We start from the raw sequence: 20762 nt of genomic DNA on the forward strand, positions 1-20762 counted from the left end.
AAGAAACACTGCTTTGGATCTTGGACAACATGGGGCCTATGTTCTCAATGGTGAGAAATGGAAATAATGTTGATGGGTCTCCCACCAATATTGCTCAGGACCTGAGCCAGTCTGGGCTCTGAGGTCGTTAATCGCGTCTGCAACAGCATGCTGCACTAGGGAAGGATGGGCTCTAATATGAAGATTTCCAGTAAGGGAGGTTCGCTATAACAAGGTCATAGAACTGGCAGTTGATTTGGTACAGAACGTTTGATACTCAGTTTCAAGGCTCCCGTGCAAACTTATAATTATCAAAACAGCAAAACACTTCAGTGCTGAATTTTTGGTGGTTCAGTTGTGTGGATAACTTTCTCTTTAATTAAATAAATAGCGTTTGATGTAAATTGAGAAAGTCTGACTGGGCAGGTTGTTGCAGACATTGAGTCCTCACAATAATGATTAATTTGGGGGGCATTTCAATACATAGGATCGTTTTTAGAATTGGGGCACAGTGCTAGCAGCAGAAGAAGCATCCTAAGATAGTGTGCCTTATGGTCTATTCTCTTTGGTGTAACGAAAGGTCATTGGCCTTGTAGTTGCAGCGTCCTGAGTTTGAATCTTGGTTCTGCCACTTTAGCTTTGCAACCTTGGGCAAGTACTTAGTCTCAATAAAATCTCCTATATTGAGGTTTTTTTTTTAAAGGAATCAAAGAAATCCCATATGGAGATGACAAGGCATAGCTGTAGTGAGTTCTCACCCTCTCTTACTCTTACTCCCTTCTTTAGTAATACATTTCCTTTCTTGATTGACAGCATGACTATGTAGCAAGTCATCCAAACTGGAAGGTTCAGGGTCATTTTTAAAAATCCACCCACTTCTTCAAGTTTCTTATCCAATTAGTCAGCAAGTCGATCAACTCTGCCCCTAGAAACCTCACCCACACCATCTGCTCTATCAGGCCTTTATACTTGACGCCTCCTTTATCTAGATTGTTCTTCCCCTTCTATTCCTCTATAGGAGAGAGGGTGATGTCTCTTGCTTTTAGAATGTCACAAAGCCTTTGATCATTCAGTGCTGCACAGGCTTCCCGCGGGTAACAAGGCAGCTGAATGTCACACAGTGCTGTCAGAACCACAGCACTGCACGCCTGCACTGCGCCCTATGGCTCAGCTCCTTCTTCAGCTGGATCCAGGCTCTAGGAGTTAGAGTGACCTTTTAACACAAGCTCTGGGTGGAGTCCTGAAGATGGACATGATCTTTAAAGCATACAGTCAATACCTATCCCTGCCCTCTCTTGAGGCTCCTAAGGCCTGTGCAAAACAATGCCCACTGCCAGCTTACCCCCTGGGGCTTACCCCTGAGGAAAGAGAAAGGGAATCACCCATTTCACAGGTAGCTTAGGTCAGATAAAGTGAAGGCACTGTAAAATAAGTGATTCTCAGAAATCAATATATCTGTGATAAATGATGGGCCTAGATATTAAAGAGTACAATTATACAAAATAGAAAGGGATGACTGAAAGGAACAAGAATTTCGTTGCCTTATTCTTGTTGCTGCCAATTCCTAGAACCAAGTTCTAAAGGTTTGAATGCCAATTATTGAGAGCACAATTATATACCTGGTGGTGGCACACTTAGAACAGGCAGGAAAAGAAAAGCAGCACGCACAGGCCCCAGGGACTGGTCCATGGTACCTAGTCAGGAAACCTGTCCTCAGCTGGGTTAAACACATTTAGGACCTGACAATGGTCAAGAGATTTATTCAGACTTTTGCCAAATACAAGACAGCCTCATGAGGTTACTACAAGAAAGTGTTCTGGGATTTGGGCGGAGGCATGGATCCTTTTGCAACATCATGACAAGGAAGACTTCCACGACACAAGTTACCTACTGCTTTATTGTTCCATCTTCTTTAAGTTCATCTATGGTCAGAAATGCTGATGCTAAGTAAAGAAATAAGCCCCCTATGAGAGGCTGGAGTAGGTGCAGTTAATCATGCAATTAGAGCTAGAAAAAGAACTAGTCAGATTGTCTAGGAAATAGGGTTCCTTTTCTGAAAATAAAGATTATGAGGAGCTATTTGATATTGTACATTCAAAACACACAGTAACTGGGGCTTCCCTGGTGGTGCAGTGGTTGAGAGTCTGTCTGCCAATGCAGGGGACACGGGTTTGAAGCCCTGGTCTAGGAAGATCCCACATGCCGCGGAGCAACTAAGCCCGTGAGCCACAACTACTGAGCCTGCGCATCTGGAGCCTGTGCTCCGCAACAAGAGAGGCCACGACAGTGAGAGAGAGGCCCGCGCACCGCGTTGAAGAGTGGCCCCCGCTTGCCGCAACTAGAGGAAGCCCTCGCACAGAAACGAAGACCCAACACAGCCAAATGTAAATAAATAAATAAATTAAAAAAAAAAAAAAAAACCCACAGTAACTGACATTGATGGAGCACCTAATTGTGCCAGGCTCATGTAGAGTTACACTACACTCCTGATGAAACCGAGCAGGACCCTGTGGGATTCCTGGGCATGAAAGCCTTTCTGTCCCCTATTACCTGTTTGTAGGGAGCAGACTCTAGCCTTCATGACCTTCCCTGAGTCCCAAAGGGCAGATTCAAACAGTTGCTAATCAGGGAAGGAAGGGGATGCAGACAAGGGAGGAGCAGTCAGGAAACAATAGTGCAGCCTTGGGGCAGGGTCCTGGTTCCACCTCAAGGGTTCCACCTCAAGGGATACACATAACAATATCTTTGAGCTCTTTACGAACCCCGAAACCCCCAACAAATGGAGTTAGCGTTCTTCATTCCAGAGAAGACCACCTGAGGCCAGATTAAAGAAACCAGAGAAGCTCATCGAGAGAGATTACCTGAGACCAGATGAAAGGAGTGCAGGCCCTGCACATACCCTAATCCTATCAGCAACCCGACCATTGAACCATTGCTATAAAACTCCTTACCAAATTCCCCTGGGTTGGGACACACAGTTTTCAAGGGAAGGAGCTCGCTGTGTCCCCCTTTGCCTGGCAAAGCAATAAAGCTATTCTTTTCTACTTCACCCAAAACTCTGTCTCTGAGATTCGATTTGGCACTGGTGCACAGAGGCTGAGGTTTCAGCATCACTGACAACCCGTATCTCATTATAGCAACCCTAAAAAATACGTACTACTGCGATGTACATCTTATAGATGAAAATTTAAACCACAGAGAGGTTAAGTAATTTACCCAAGGTTAAACAGCTAACATGGGGTAAAGAGACCATGTGGTTAACTGCCACACTATATGCACCATCGTACTGTGTGATACTGAGAGATTTAACTAATCAAATTTTGTCTGCTTCTCATAAACTGGAAAAACAAACCCTTGTTAAAAGCTTTAAGGTAGTGATCAAATCATACTTCCTCTCTACTGAGCATAAAACTGTAACCGAGTAGGACACTATGGGGCCTTCCAGGGACAGACCTCTCCCCAATATCCTCTGCTTTAGCTTCTCTCTGAAGTACCTAGATAATAGTATCTGATACACATTTCCTGAGTTGTTTTACAGATGCTAAAACCCACACCATGTAGCCCTCCAGCCTACTGGAGCCTAAGGATTGATAATGTTAATCCCTGTGACACGGCCCTGTGACCTCACTATCAACTGATCAGAGAATTGCCCAGAAGCTGATCACATACCCTGGGATGCACCTCTGTCACCCTGTCTTTAAAAATGCTTTGCTGAAACCCTCCAGGGAGTTTGGGGTTTTTGAGCACTAGCTGTCCTGAACTCCTTGCTCGGCGCCCTGCAGTAAATGCTACAGTTTGCTTCACCACAACCCGGTGTCAGTATATTGGTTTTACTGCACGCAGGCGAGTGGACCAAAGTTTGGTTCTATAACAAAACTAAAGATTTAATTAATCCAGATAACAAGATTATACTGTAAAAAAATATACCATAAGAATAGAGGAAAGGGAGGTACTATCTTGATGAAAACCAGGGTGGGGAAAGGCCAAAGTTTTCCTATTAAAAACATAAAGAGGGCTTCCCTGGTGGCGCAGTGGTTAAGAATCCGCCTGCCAATGCAGGAGACACGGGTTTGAGCCCTGGTCTGGGAAGATCCCACAGGCCGCGGAGCAACTAAGCCCGTGCGCCACAACTACTGAGCCTGTGCCCTAGAGCCTTCGAGCCACAGCTACCGAAGACCGCGTGCCTAAAGCCCGTGCTCCGCAACAACAGAAGCCACCGCAATGAGAAGCCCGTGCACAGCAACGAAGACCCAACGCAGCCATAAATAAATAAATAAATAAATAAATAAAAACAGAAAGAAATTGAAATGGTACAGATGGCCCAAGGTTTTTTTTATTTTAAACTCACAAAACTTGTAAAACGTTTTATATCCACAACCCCCTCCCCCAAATAGCAATACTGCTAAATGTAGAAATAAACTTGATGCAAAACATTTGTTTCTATATATTTCCTTCATGTCACATTTTAAGATAGGAATGTACATTTTCCTAGTCAAAACCCCCCTTGCCCTCTCTCACAGGAAATTGTGCCAGGGAGTGGGAGACGTGGCTGGCGGGGCAGAGAGGATCTGGAACATAGGGGGGTAGGACCCAGCCTGGTTGACGAGCACATACATCTCCCTGCCAGAGCTAGGAGAGAATGCCCAGGCTGGGTGGGGTTGAGAATGGTAAGAGACAACTCAAAACAATTTCAGAAGCACTAGAAAGAGTGTGCCTGGCTAGCTGGCTCCTTTGATGATGGGCTCCAGTGGAGGGGTTGGGGGCAGGGGGTGGGATGGTGGTTCAATTTCACCAGGAGAAGGAACACAATGGAAGCTTGAAGTCCCTAGCACAGACGTAGAAAACTAACCTCTCAACTATGCTTCGCTCACAAGAATTTACTAAGGGCACAAAAATGTGCCCATCATCAGGTTAGACTTTGATTATAGAAAAATGACAACTGTGTTTCCAAGGAGCCTACTTGTAGTCTAGGAGGAGACAAGTAAGATTTTCCCCAGTCTCTCGTTACAAAGGGGCTGCTGCGTTCATCAGGAGCGGAAGCAGAAAAGGATGGTGTCAGGATAACGGAGAAGCCTCTCAAGACTTGATGCCTCCCATCTCCACGGAAGATGCAGCCTTTGTGTGAAGTGAGGGTTCCAAGCACAGGGGTGGCGGCTGTGGAGCAAAGGAAGCGGCAGCCGTGGCCCCCCGGGTTCCCAGGCCTGTACTAGGAAGTCAGTGAGAGCAAGTCAGAGCAGCCGCGTTTTAACACAAGGAAGACGGCAGCTGCGAGGCTTCCAAGCAATCACCTCTCCTTTATTTGAACTAGAGAGAAATATGAGGGACCAAAGTACAACATAACTATTAACACACATTCTGATTGGTCCCCGAGGCTGATGACCTAGGGAAATAATCCCTGTTACTTGTGAGTATAGAAAAACCTTTCGTAGCAGGTAACTGCTAATAAAAAGTAGTTTGAGCTGCTACCACTATGCTGGGCCCGGGGCTTGCAATGAAGCGTAAGGCAGGGTGCTTGTGCACATGCGCTCAGAAGCCCAGGTGAGGACGATGTATAGTCAAATAGACACACAAATAAGAAAATACCCTAGTTACAGACTAAAGCGATTTCTGCTAAGAAAAAAGCCTGCTTATGGAGAGCATATAACAAAGGAAAGTGGCCTGTGTTGGTGGGATAGAGAAGTTTTCCCATTTGAAAATCTTTTAGAGTGATAGAACAGTTGGTAATGTAACTGAACTATCAACACTGAAAGCTACCTAAGAAATCCATCCACTATAGTAGATGACATAGAGGTTTCTGTAAATATGGAAGGAAAAGAAATGCGCTTTTGATAGATTTATGGAGATTAGCACTGCTAAGTAGACCAGACTCTAACAAGCAACATTTGACAAATTTTATTATTGTCGTTTCATTGAGTCCATGTTCTCATGTTGTTATGAAACCAAGGTTTCTTAGCTATTTCCAATTGTAATACCCAGCTGTGGCATGGGGTACTTTATTATTTATCAGTTCTCACAAATCTCCAACGAGGTAAGCTAATGTTCTTAAATGCATGCCCGCTGAGAGAAATTTTACAAATCACAGCACTCTATAGCTCAAAGAGGATAGCTACATATTAATAAAAGTAAAACTGATTTAAAAATGAAAGAAAACTCTATATTTTAAAGATACATTTTAAAATAATATTTAGCATAGTTAATCTTTGAGACAAATTTTGATAACCCTTAATTATTAAATACTGCTATATGAAGGTCGAGAAACTGTAACCGTACTTCCTCATAATAAAGATAACACACTCAGAGATACTGAAGAAAGGAACTGATTAAAATGGAAAGGGAACTGCTAGTTGCAAACAATAATCTTTTCTGTATTTTAAGCTGTTTCAGTAATAATTAAGACTGAAATTTCTTTCAAGTTAACTTAAAATATTTTTATACTTAGCCCCATCTTTATCCTTCAGCTTAACCAGAATATAATAAGCATCATTCTAAGGAGACAAGAACTTTAAGACATTTTTTCCAGTACTCTGCGGATGTTTTTTTCATTTTCAATGTGTTGAATTCTTAAATTCCAAAAACAAACCAAGAAAAACCCCTAAGAATTTCCAAGTTCTTAAAATATTTCTATCAAAGTTTTTAAGAGATTTTGCCAGGAAAAGTCTGCTATATTTAAAACAGTATCATTCCTAACTCCTGCTGAGCAACCGCAAGCAGGTTGTGGATTTCAACCAATTAAACCCACCAAGGCCAGGAAACTGATCAAAATGATTTTGAAGTCCCATGCCTACTGAATTTTATTCTTTATCCTCCTGATAAATTAGTATGCAAGACATAATACAAAATCTTGATCCTCCTTTGTGTGACTAAGTTTGCAAAGACAAGAAACACAACATCACGAGAGCCTGAATGGGAGATCTCCTAGATGATACGTTTTGGCAAATATGAGGAGGCTGGGCTCACCTTTGCAGCATGTCAGGAAGCGCCCACGACTTAGAACTTCAGCGTATGTTGGGATATCAGGTGCTCTGCCAGGGTTGCAGACGCGGCTTGGAGATACGCTGTCTAAAGCACTGCTACTCAAAGTCAGTCCCAGGCACCAGCAATTGGAAAGGCAAACTCGCGGCCCTCACCAACTGAATCAGAATCTCTGACGTAGGGCCCAGGACTTTGCTTTAACAAGCTCTCCAGGTGATTCTCAGTCTCACTGCAGTGCAATAACAAGAACTTCTGGACCCCTGCGTGCTGGGTGTAGGACTTGCTAGAGACAACAGGCGAAGGAGAAGAAGCTCGTCCACACAAGCGGCAGGGGCCTCACTTAGGAGCTTGCAGTGCAGACTGTCCTGCCCAGAACTACAATCAGAGCCTGCATTTCAGTTAATTGATTTCCTCTGTGCGCCTGGAAGGTACTCCCTCGGGCAATCAGCCCCTGCCCCCTTCTGCCTGTCTTCTCAAGTAGTAGCTAGAATGCTCTGGGCTTCTTTTCCCTCTTTCCCTTATCAAAATCCCCATTTACCCAACAATTTGCTTCAGCCAGGTGTCAGGGGTGAGGAGTGATTTTTCTGAGCTAATGAGCTTTAGTGTAGAGTTCCCGATAAAACTAATAAAACTCAATGTATTACTGATTCCTGTAATATCAGCATTAAAAAGGAAAGATTTCTGAAGATGCCTATATTTTAAGCCCAAGAATGAATCTAATGGCGGGATTCTAAGCATAGTGAGAAACTGGTAGAGAAAATAAAGGTTTTGTGGGAGCTGGAGTTTTTGATATGCTACAAATCAGGCATGAGGGAGGCTGAGCTGGTCCTGGTCTTCCCCCTGGGATTCCTTACCTTTCTATTTAACAGGAACTGATTGAACAAAGAATTCACCTCCAAACGGGAGCCTATCAACTCCATTAAGCTATCCCCTAGGTTTGTTACAACTATCTAATAACTCTAGCCAACTGTGAGTCCAGTATTCAAGGTGTTTTAGTGGCTCCAGGAGCCCAAGAATTAACTCAAACTGAGGGCACGCCTGGGGTGGGAGTGACTTTGAAGGCCCCATCGGCACCAGTACTTTGCAGCACCCTGAAAAGTCCTGGAATCGCACACTCTTGCATTCTCCACCCATCCACCCCACCGCCAAATCTGGAAATCTGTTATTACAGGATGGGGATGGTGGCAGGGAAACATGGGTTTTAAAAAGTTTTCTAGGCAGTTCTGATACACATGCCTGACTTCTCCAACGGATAATCACCGCTCAGTTGTATAAGTTTTATTATTGCCCAAGAAGCTTTTATACACAATTCAAGGGTGTCTACACTGTTATTACTGAAATGAGACATATCATAAAAGTACAAGTTTTCTTTCACATATGTGAAATGTTATTTTATACCTCAATTTGATCCATGCATGATTTGAGAAATACAAGTTCTCAACCAAAACATAGGTCCAAGCATGCAAAATCAATAGCTATTATAATTTTTAATTTTGAAAATCTCTTGAACTTCACTGGCAACTCCTTTAACCTTGCACCGTTTCAAAGGAAAACACAAATTGAAGCGAGCTACATTTATTAAACATTTCTTCATCAGTATGAACATCGACAATGCACTGAACAGTGCCAGCAAACAGCCTGCTGGGATTGGGGCAATCATTTATTTTCACTCAAAATTCCCAGTAAGGTTTGAAAATATGTACTTCTGCCAGTTTAACCTTGGTTTCTATTATTACTAAAACATTTGAAGTAAATAAACCAAACAAAATCTTTTGAATTTCAGTTGTTTACAACGTACCTCATTGACAGGAAACAAGCCTTTCTAAACTGGAGATCGTGGCAAATTTTTACAAGACAATAAAAACCATTTTCTCCTTTTTATTATAAAAACAATGTTACCACATATAGAGGGGAAGATTAAATTCACCTGTAATCTCACCACCCTAATGTGTTACCTTTTAATCTCTATCCACAAACATGATTTTCACATAGTTGTAACTTGTGTATTTACACAATTTTGAGAAAATCACTATTTAAATCCTCATATACAGGACTGTATGTATACTCCTCTTTAAGAAAATTATACAGTGTAAAACCTACAAAATGCAATATGTCCATCAATCCCAAAATACCCAAGAGCTTCAACCTTCCAGACCAAATTACAACAGCGTTTCTTTCCTTCTGCACTTGAGCACATGAGCTATGACAAGGCTAACATTGGTCTAAGTTCACCATCTGTAAAATAGCATAGGTAAAACATTGCTATAAACTTTAAAAGTTATATACATTGTTTAGCACATTTTCTTTGTGCAATGTTTATAAAACCTTAAAATTACATCTTAAACATCTCCATACTAATTGAATCAATAATCTTCAATCATTCTTAATTATTATTCCACTTTTCTTGAGCTTGTTTTTTAGGCAAAGTGGTTAATACAAATGAGAAATAAAGGGCATCTGCATCCAAGTACACTTTCCATGCCAAAGGAGAAGCAGCACTATTTAGGTAGAGTAGGTTCTGTGATGGCAGAAATACCAGCCTGGGTTTATCAGATGTCGTCTGTGTGACCTTGAGCCAATCATTTTGTCCCCTTGCACTTCAGGTACTTTACTGTAAAATGTAAAATGAATATTTGCCTTCTATCTCTTTGGGGCTATTATTGCAAAAACTAGAATATAAGTAAAGCATTTTAAAATCCTCAGATGAAAGGTACAACATTTTTTAAAGATTTCGTTTTTATTAGGATTGATTGACACATACAACTTATTATTAACCCGCATACTAAAAGTTCTCTGTATCATTCTGGTTAAAAAGTTATAGATGAGTTCCCATTTTCAATGTTTCAAGAACAGGTCCGGAGAGCGCGCTGAACTGGTTTCATTTGGTGACACACTGACATCTAGTGGAGATTTATGGTGTGCTATGGAATACCATACACCCCACAATAACTCCACACAGTTCTGGCGGGGGCAGAGGGAAGCAAAAGCACCTTTTGGTCTTTATGCGAAGCATCAAGAAAATATACAAATAAATTAAAAAACAAAGGTACACTTTCTGTATAGTTAAGTTTTCCCTTGTTCAATTAAAAATACCGGCCAATTCTCAAGACATTTAATCAGTTGTGGGATCATGTGCGGTGGGTAGCAACGAGCTCCTCAGCACTGTAGTTTTGGGAGATCCCAGAAAACCTCCCTCTGATTCAGAGTGTAAAGGAACAACATAACTATGAGCTCAGCTGTTCTTCTTTTCCTACAACCATGGCGAGCAAGGCTCTGGGTGGGGGGGATGGGGGAGAAGACAAGGCAGGGGAAGGGAGGGAAGGGAAGGAAAATGTGTGGGAAGTAAGTTTTCTAGGTTTGTTATTACATCCCATGAGTTAAATTTTGTACCTCTTTGTGGCTAGAATTTTATTAAATCCAGAGGGAGAGTTTCTTTAAGCAAATGTATGTGTAACCTTTCTGGAATATCACGAAACATTTATCTAAACCTGCTCACTTAGCTACACTGCATTTACTTTGGAATAAAAATATAAAATAAAATGTTTCTACGATTACACTTAGCTTTCACACAGGTCTAGCACCATCATTAAAGTGTGGCTCTGTGTTTCCTCTTCATCCCTTCCAAAGACTACAAGAAGCATAGCTGAGTGGCCTTGGGAGGAAGTAAATCTGACACTCACATTTTTAACACGTGACTATTTAAGATAAACAAATATTCACTGGAAGATCGTCACAGTCACATCAGATCTGCTGCAGTATCAATTTAATTTAAATTTTGTCTCCCCACTTCCCCACCCCCTTTAGTGAAAGTGGGAAGGTCTGAGTGCAGCTGGTCTACTGGATCCACACCTGCCTGCTTCCTTGTTTTCTACCGAGCTTCAACCACTGGATGAGACTTCTTGACACCACTGTTTAATGGCTTCGTTATTCCAGTGAACAGGAAAGTTTGAAGAGGATGAATTCTGGAAGCTGGAATAAAGAATTTGTTTTATACTGCTGTGTGCTTAGCCTCTGGTTCTGGCAGACCCTTCCACCACACCTCCTCTGGAGGAAAAAAAAAAGAAAGAAAAAGAAAGAAGAAAAAAAGAAAAAAAGTGAAAACATCTTACTGTTGGTCTGGAGGAAACATGGGATTAAAAGAAACCTCAAGGATTAGGAAAGTGTGATTTTTCTCTAGAGAAGAACGTGCATGAGTTTGTTCCCACCACACCCAGAATGAGTCTAAATTCTTTAACTCATTCAGTCTTTCATTTTTGTCTGGGAATCAGAAGAATCATCTAGAAATGATTGGACCAGACCAGCTCTCAAGCATAAAATCTAGAAGAATCTTACAGCATCTACATTGCTTAATTATAATCAAACACTCTGAAATAAATATGTATCCATTATTGGTCTGTTAAATTAAAAAAAAAGAAATATACTCACTTATGTCCTTCTTGGCAATTAAGAGTAAACTCCAATCTTCAGAGCCCAGAGACAAAAACAAACAAACAAAAAACAACAAAAAAAGATGCGACACAACCTATTAGCACAAGCAAAAACAATGTTCTAATAGTGAAGCTTCATGCTGTACTCAAACATATAATTATCCATACAGTTTGCAATCGTATTGTTTTACTGCTTTAAAAAAGTCTCTCCAGACACTTTACACTGCTCAGTGTTCTATTACTAAACAAAATTCTCCCATCATTTTCCCAACATTTCTGCAGTGTTGTTCATTGTTTTTTGTTCAGTTATATAATTGAGGAAAGTCAGGCCCAGAGAAGTTAAAAAAAAAAAAATCCACTTACAGAATAAGACAGTACGTAAGAAATTTGAAAGCTTAGTTATTCTATCACAGACTGGTGTTTAATTCAACTATTTTGACCCTAGAGTTCAGAATCTGAAGACCCAGGAGTTAGAATTGAAATAACTACTATTGCAGTGTTTTACTCACAAAGTAACTATTGTGGATACATCAATGACCTTTAATTACTCTAAGTGATAATACAACTAAAATTTAAAAGTTGTCATCTCTCTATTCATTTCTTTCAAGACAAAGTGTCAAAATATGTCAGGCGGCAACTCTTGGTAATCAGTTTTCATATTATGTGTAATACATACTTTATTTGAAGGTAATGTTTTATTTTGGAAATGATGATTTTAAGGATTCCTGGGCAGGACCCGGACTTAAGAGCTAAGGTTACTATCCCCACTGTGTTAAATAAGCAGATTGCAGTGATTTTCAGAGAAGCCGTGAGTCATTTGGGTGTAAATGTGTCCTCCTAAGTCATTCTTCTAGTTCCATTGTCCCAGGTATGCCACTACACAGTAGACGGGAACTGAGTCTTCCACACATGTTCCAGACAACTTCCAGACAAGCTGCAGATGCTAAAGCAGCAGTGACTCTGAAGTTCAGTCCATGGGTGTGTTGTATGAAATGAATCTAGAGGAGTGGTCAGAGTACCCGTGCACAATATATTCATTGTCAGAAAAAGGATTTACAATAACATTATAGAATCAGTACTAACACAGAATGCCCCAGTCTTTGTGATCTTGGCTTCTCTGGAAATGTAGAAAAAATAGAAACAGGTCTGACTTACAGAATCCGAGGAAACTTTTTATTGATCTCTTTATCCTTCCAGCATTAGGAGAGCAGGCAATACAGTATCTTTAACCCCAGCTCAAAGGAGTAAACCTTTTCCCAAAGCTTAAATGGGATGGACGTTTTCTCCACGTCACAGTGCCCTCTCCTAAATCAACCACCAACATCCTCCATCAACAAACAGAACCCACAACCAAGTGCAGAAGGACGGTGCTTTTGCTGTTTCTCTTCAGATGTCCCCACTGGAGTGTTCTCATGTTGTGGGCTTTTGGCATCCTAACACCCAGTCTTCCCCTAATGATAACCACAGAATTACATAAATCCTACTTTGAAAATGCACGGAGAGAAAATACATTTCCAGCAAATCACTAGGAAAGCTCTAACAAGCTGCAAATAAGAAAGAATACAAAACGATTTCTAATTTAAGTAACAAAATACAGGGCTTTAGAGATGCTATTCATTGCAATCTTCCAGCCAGGCCTTAAATAAGGAAATGCTGTCTTAGCAAGGTGCCTGAGGAGAGGTATTAACCAGGGGAATCAAATGAAACTGAGGAGAGACAATCAACATGAGACCTAAAAACCTCTGCTCCTTTAGACTCACTTCAATAACACGTGCAAACCTTCCTTTGATGTTAACTAACGTCAGCCTAACAGTTAACTTTAAACCTGGAAAGTTTTGTGCCCATGTTTAAATGTGGCCGAATACTCGCTAATCTTACTAGAAACATATCACTATAATGAAAATAAAAACAAGTGGTGCCATACGCCAAACTGATACAGTGTTCATCCACTGATTATGTACTTGCCTACACTTGGAATGTCATTTTATGAAGGCGCTTACATATAGTTAGTAAGTAAGCTAAAACACTTCCAAATATTCAAATCCAGCAAAAAAAAAAAAAAAAAAAAAGTACAAAGTTGCCCACTCATCACTGAATTATTCTGGATTGAACAGAAGGCTAAATTTCAGCACTGCCAAATGCTATTAGGCACAGAAGCAATGCACCATCTGTCTTGAAGTAACAAGTATATCAATTCAGATATAAAATACTGGTGTGCCTAGCAAAGTATCTTAAGCAATCTATTTTCTGATGCTTGAAACTTAACACAGCCAGCAACAAGGTTATATGCATCAATACTTTGAACCGCTAGTAGTAAAAGAAATTATAAAAATGTCAGAGCATCGAAGAGTTGTAGTCCTATGAGCAAGAAGGCCTTGAAGAAGAGTCAGAAGATTAAGGAAGTTTTCTCAATGAGTCACTATTGCCATTTCTCTGAGAAAATATTTTTAAGTGATGGATAGAACGGCTGCCATTGGCCAGAATGACTCTGGTATTTCACTAAAAACCAGTGCATCTGAACCTACTACTGAAATAGATGCTGCTTCATCATATGGGGGCGTACCGATGTCATGACAGAAAGCTGGGCTTCTAAGGAGTTTGGACTTTACTCTGAAAACAGCGGGCAGCCACTGAAGTCTGTGAGCAAAGACTGTGCTTACTCTGGGAAGATTAATGTGACGTCAGCGTGAAGAAGAGACTGGAGTCCTTTGTATGGAAAAGAGGGTGACTTAAAAAGACTCCTGCAGATAAGGGCCTGAATTAGACCCAGGACTGAAAAATCTGAGAACAGAATCCAAACATGCTGTCCTTCAGAAATAAGGTGAAAAGCCAGCAACTATCAGCCTGTATAAGTGTGAGATAGTCTAAAGAATATTATTATGATTAATTTAGGTTAAGAAAGAAGAGTCATACCCTATTTAAGTTCAGATAATTAGTTGGGTATAAATGTGCAATAATCACACAGCAAAAGTACTGTTCAGCAAGACTCAATCAGGAAAAAAGCTGACCAAGTATTTCTTAATTCCTGACTCTCTAGGCAAAATTAAGTGGCTGAGCCAATTGTGATTCGGGTCTGTCACTGACCAGGTTTTCAGAGAAAATAAGCTAAGAAGCGCCCCATTTCTTATGTATGAACCTTGGAAGCAGGAAGTCAGGACTGGAGCAGGGAAAGGGAAACACAATAGAAGGTATGAGTCCTGGTCCTTAACTCACTGCCCCATGGGTTCTCTGGAAATGAAACTTGCCCTTCAAATTCCCTACTTCCTGAGTAAGGTAAAGGGATAGAAGGCCTGGAACTGGAAGTGTCTTACCATGGAACCAGGGGTAGAAGTCAGGGTAACAGGAGTTGGCATCTCTGCGTCCTTCTCTCACTACATGTTACAAAGTAGACCTGGGGTAAACACTGCTCCATTTTCTAGAATCATCTGAATGGGCAAGAAAGGATTTTTGATAAGCCATTTTCCTGAAAGCTCTCTGTGCTTACCTAGGACATCTCTTTTCCTGACTAGACTTTGATGAGCTCTTTGGGAGATGTAAGTTTCTCCCGCTTCCAGCATGTAAAGCAGCATTAGTTATAAATACTTAAATTTGTTGATTTAAATTTTTAAATCTAGTTCAGTTTGGTGTCAAGGTAGATTCTTCAATGACAAGGAAAATCACTTCAAGGAAAGAAAATACTAAGGTGCTCAAGATTCAAGTCAGCTAATGATTGCTAACCATACTTGATGAAGAATAGCCATTCCAGACACTAGGGGAATTTTAATTACTTGTTCATTATTAACATGTAACTATAAAATCAAAGGCCCATCTAGCTAAACAATTCACTTAACCATTCATTTATTCTCTCAACAATAAATGACCACTCTCCTGGGCACAGAGGAGTCACACAGACACATGAGGTCTGGTCCCCCCATCCTCCCTTTCAGCCAATAACCACTTCCTACTTCGTGGAGTAGAAGCCACAAGAAAGCTTCCCACTGCCACATCTACCCTCCAGCCTGGACCTATCTCCTGGCCCTCTGCTTGTTCTCCTATTAACTATGGATGGGATGAGATGCTGCATTCCCAGCAAAGGACAATCACTTAACTCGTGCGCTACATCCCATCTTCTCCTGCCTAACTCGTAGAGCTCAAGAGTTTCGTAAAGGTCAGTACTGCTTTAAGTGGGGATACTGTGCTTCCCAAGAGCTCCTAGTCTATTCAGGAAGAGAAAGAAATGTCCAAGGGAAGTGCAGGGAGCTTTGGAAACACCCCCAGTAAAGTACAAATGATTTTCTCGAGGACGTTGCTTCTTTGCCCTAATCATCCGTTTCTCCCTATCTTTCCCATCAACATACAGTGTAATTCTCCCCCATCTTAAAAAAAGAAAACTACTCTCCATTTCTCTATTGCAAAACTGTCAGAGGTCTACAGCTTCTATTACCTTTGGCACCTACTCCAACAGAGCTTTTGATCTCGCCACTCCAACAAAACGATGCTTGACATCAGTCAGTTGCTAAATAAAATGGCCATTTCGGTCCACACCTGCATCTTAGGTGGCTCATCAGTCGCATCTGAAGCTGTAGATCATTCCCACCTCCATGAAACTTTTCACCTCCTTTTCAGGTCCCCACGCTCTCCAAGCCTTCTCCTTTTACTTCCTGATTGCTCCTTCCTGGGTTCCTTTGCTGATTCCTCGTGTCTGTCCTCAGCTTCTTAATGTTGGAGTGCCCAGACTTCTTTCTTCTCTAGCAGCACTCATTTCCTTGATGATCTCATCCAGTCCCATAGCTGTAAATATCACCTATCCACTCATGAATCCCAAATGTTGCGCCTGGCCCAGAACTAACTCCTGAATTCCAGATTCGGATGTCCGCTGCTCTGATGCCTCCATCTGGATGCTTAACAGGCACTTCCAACGTAACCTGTCAAAAGCGAAGCTCTTCATCTTTCTCCAGTCCTGCTCCACGCCACCACCCCCCACCCACCGCCCCCAGGTTCCTCATCTTCATTAACTACAACTCCAGCCTTCTATAGTTTGCTCAGGTGCCGAACTTTGACTCCTTTTTCACACCACGTAGTTAGATCTATGAGCAAATCTTAGCAGCTACCTTGAACCAGAATCTGATCGTTTCTTACCATCTACGCTAACGCCATCCAGGTTGAGGTCATCAGTATCTCTAGCTTGGCTCGTTCTCCCCCTCCCCACCAAGTCTTTTTCCTAACAGTAATCAGAAATTCCAAAACGTCATGAACCTATCATTCTCTGGCTAAAAAATGCTCCAGTGGCTTCCATCTTACTTAGAATACTACCCAAACTCCTCACAAGGCACTACACACACTACACGGCCCTACGTGACCTGTTCAGCTGCCATCTTCTTGACTTCGCCTCTTGCTGTTCTAGTGGCTGCTTTCTCTGCCCCACCTTCTCCGGGCCCTTGCTGGTTTTGGCAAGCGTTGAGCACGCTCCTGCTCCCAGGTCTTTTCATTTGCTATTTCCTTTGCCTGGAATTCTCTTCACCCCGCGCGGCTTATCCCTCACCATCTTCAGCTCCTGACTCACCTTTTTGGTGAGGTCTTCTCTGATTACCCTTTCACAACAGCTTTGCAACCTCCCCTTTCTCCCTCTCGGCACTCTCTATTTCTCTTCCCTGTTTTGTTTTTGACATAGCACTTACCGTCATATATATACACTTTCCCCCCCTTTTTAAACTTTGTCTGTCGCCTTGAACTGGAAAGTAAACGCCCTAAGGATAGGGATTTTTGTGTGCTTTGTTCACTGCTAATCCTAAGTATCTAAACCAATGTTAGTGAAATAAATTGGATCCCTGATTTCTAGGGGCTCGTGATCAAGGGAGGTGACATACAAATAAAATGTGTGTCATTAAAAAAACTACAGAAGAAAAAACTGTCCCACATGAATACTTAAAATGACCTTTACCATTTGGGAATTGTGTGGCCAGGGAAAGAGTTCAGCAGAGGGCTAACGTGCTCCTAAAAAATAATAAAGAAATCAGGCAAGGGGTGCCAGCAATATCCCTGCAATATAGCTTCACTTCCTCACCTCCTTGTGTTCCTTATAATTACTCTTCTTCATCACTAGGGAGATGAAGGCATGAAATGCTCATATAAAGACTTGTCATAAAGCACTCCAGCCTCAGTCCTAGAGAATCTTTAACGTTCCTTACACACTTGCCCCCTGAGTATCAGGACTTCTCTTGGCGACCAACAACGCTCAGTAACCTGTTCTCCATGGGTTTACCTCAATCCCCTCTCGGTGTGAGATGGGCCTGCAGCAGTAAGCAGCCAACATACCTGAATTTGCTTAGCCAATTTACGAAATACTCATGTTACAATGAGAAGGTGGAATTAATTACACTTCTGGAATTACGGGGCTTTTACCCTGTCACCTTTCAATTACACCTATTGGCTCAGGAATAACATGGGGCAATAAAGAAAAAAAAGTGACCTGTTTGATTCTTTGTCCTATTCTATTTCCCTTTCTCACAGAAGATAGAAGTGGGAAAGAAAAACTAAATGAAGAGATTTGGATAATATTTCAATGACTTTCAACACTCCAGGACTGCCCCCCCTTTGTACTACTATACAGTATACTTGTTCCTCTTCCCTAAAATATTTCTCTTAAAAGAAATTTTTTCAAAAGCTACCACTTATTTCCTATTAGATATCCCTAAAAGAACACTGTAAGCAGATACATGTATTCCATTGTGTCTTTTTCCTTTTTACCAGTAAAAAGGAATAGGAGAAATATATCAATTAAGACAGTAATGATAATGGGAAATGATGTACATTTTGTAGGATAGAAAGCATTTTGGTATATTTAAGGACTTTTAAAATTACAAGATTAATTCATTCTCCATTTTAAACAAGTAGGCATTAAGTAGGTTATGAAAATAACCCATTGCTACTTCTCACATTTCAAGTTTACAGGAATATCACCTACCAAGTATAAAAGCACTGAATCAGTATGATGGGGAATTAAAGAAGACGTGCCTGATACGCTTTACATGGTCCCTGGATAACCTTATGGAGAAGATTACACCCATGATATAATATTCATTCATTCAGCAAACATATATCATGTTATACATTGGGCTGAGATACAGAGACAAGGACTATAGACATTATCCCCCAAAAGCTCACTATCCAGAAATATGTATAAAGTGTTAAACTGAATATAATAAAGTATCAAAATGCACACTAGAGACATTGGATATTCAGAGTAGTTTGAAAGACAGTAATTATTTTCAAAGCATCAAATAGTATTAAGAATGTTTAACATCATATAGATTAGATAAAACTTACCTAATTATTATACTAATATTTTCATAGCTAAATCAGCAGGGACATCTGTTTGATTTCTCATTCAGTAGAAAATGGATACACATTAGCAAAGATGTGTTCTCCTCTGCTAACAAGAGGGAAAAATCTATTTGGACAGGAAAAAAACTATTTAAGAATGTATTCATCTCTGCATGCAACACAGTGCCTGAAAGGACCTTCGATTAGCAAACTCTTAAAATTTGTAGAATAACCTCACAATGGAGGTCAGTTAAGGTGGTATATGGTATAACCACCCTCCCCCCTCCACCCACCCCATCCAAAAGAAAAAGAGAAAGAAAAAAGAATTCTTGCCCAGAAGGGCACCTGGTTTGTTTGCTCACACTTGGAAATAATGTACATGCTTGAACTGCTTCTATTATTTCTGATGTTTGTACAGATGGTGTCTCAGAGAAACAGACAGACTGACAGACTGAAGGTACATGATAGTAAAATGGAAAGGTTTCATCAAAAGAGCTGGACTTGAGATAAACTTTAGGAATTGGAAGATTTGGGGGAAAAACTGCTTTTAATGTTCTATGTTAAAAACACCTGCGTAATTGGCTTTAGCCTCACTGGATTTCAGCAAGGTAACCTACAGATACAAAAGATTTAAAGTGAATTTATAGTTCTCTAAATGCACTCATTGGTAATATCTAGGTTGATTCTGTCTGACAAGGCTTTAACACCACTTATCCACACCAGTCCTAAAAATTCATTTCATAACCACTTTGAAAGGACTATCATTCCACTGTGTAGAAACATCCCATTATGCACTGGAGCGGTTCACTTAAATCACTGAAGAACTTTACCAAAAAAAGGTTAACAAACTAGTTACAAAAAATTGATATTTCAAATAATGCCTATCTACTAAAAAGTAATTATGAATTATTTTTTATTATTTTGGTATTACTTGAAAAAACTTATTAATTGAAACATGAAACAAGGGATTTATTTACATATTCTATTTATCTAAAGTAAGAACAACTAACTGAAATATAAGTGGATAATTATTGTAGAATCATTAGCTCAACCCCTTCAAATCATTTGCAATGGTTTTATGAAAATTATTAATGCTTCAAATCATGCCATGATTCTGTCCAAAGACCACAATATGAATGTCAGCTGAAGACGTGCAAATGTACTGCATTAACATGACTAGGACACAGGTTACTATGTGATGCCACAGGACTGAAACTGACTTGAGTTTTACAATGCAGTCATTCTTGTATTGCTGTAAGAACACACATGGGCAAGTAGAGGACTGACTCCAAGTACACAGCACCTCCACGTCCTTATTAGAAAGAGTAACATACACACGGGCCAAATCAAACCTACGAATTTTATCCCTGTGACATGTTAGGATATCCTAGTTTAGGAAAAAAAAAAAAAAAAAGGCAATGTCTAGATAACTAATGTATCTTCTTATTTTGAAAAAGGTCATCATTAAATGATTGATAAATTTATCAATATAAATCTTCTGATGTGGTCATGTGATGCACGGTTAAATAAATTTAAAATAACATCGTTTATCTCATTTTCCAAATTAAAAAAGGGAAGCCAGTGATATTAAAAGTATTCTTATGACAAATGTCTGAGACAGAAGATAAATAAACATACCTCGTATTCATTGGAATCAATTAATAAAGGCTTATTTTGTGAGGTTCCATTTGAGACTAAAATAGAAGATTAAAATAAGGATTGACTAAAATGCAAAATTGTACTTTATCTTATAGATTACCTTTCAGAAGTTTTCTAATTTATGTATACCCGCTTTTACATATAAACATATATATATTCAATACTACCTGTAATGCTATAAACAAAAACTCTTAGCCTAGTGGTAAAGAATGGGGGCTGTACCTCTGCATCATACTGGCCGTGTAATCTGCATCAAGTAATTTAACCTGTCCGTGAATCAGTTCTATTCTGTCAACTGAGGATCATCAGAGTGTCTCTCTCCTGAAACTTTCTGAGGGATAGTAAATGAGATGAGGCACCTCAGTAACTAAGTGGAGCCTGGCATGTAGTGGTCTGTGCACTGCGTGGCCCCTCTGAGGGCAC

The 20762-nt window shown here is 40.5% G+C and overlaps 1 long non-coding RNA gene across 1 annotated transcript; it reads right to left on the reverse strand.

Annotated features, from left to right (window-relative positions):
• Positions 1–8510: 8510 nt before the first annotated feature.
• On the reverse strand, positions 8511–20308 carry LOC309631329. Its single transcript, XR_014246198.1, has 3 exons — positions 18684–20308; positions 11377–12829; positions 8511–10995 (listed from the first exon to the last, which is right to left on the reverse strand). It is a non-coding gene; the product is annotated as an uncharacterized lncRNA (long non-coding RNA).
• Positions 20309–20762: the final 454 nt, after the last annotated feature.

The sequence above is a fragment of the Balaenoptera borealis genome (genome assembly GCF_965194805.1).
Source record: "Balaenoptera borealis genome assembly, chromosome: 6".
In the NCBI taxonomy this organism is placed as follows: domain Eukaryota; kingdom Metazoa; phylum Chordata; class Mammalia; order Artiodactyla; family Balaenopteridae; genus Balaenoptera; species Balaenoptera borealis.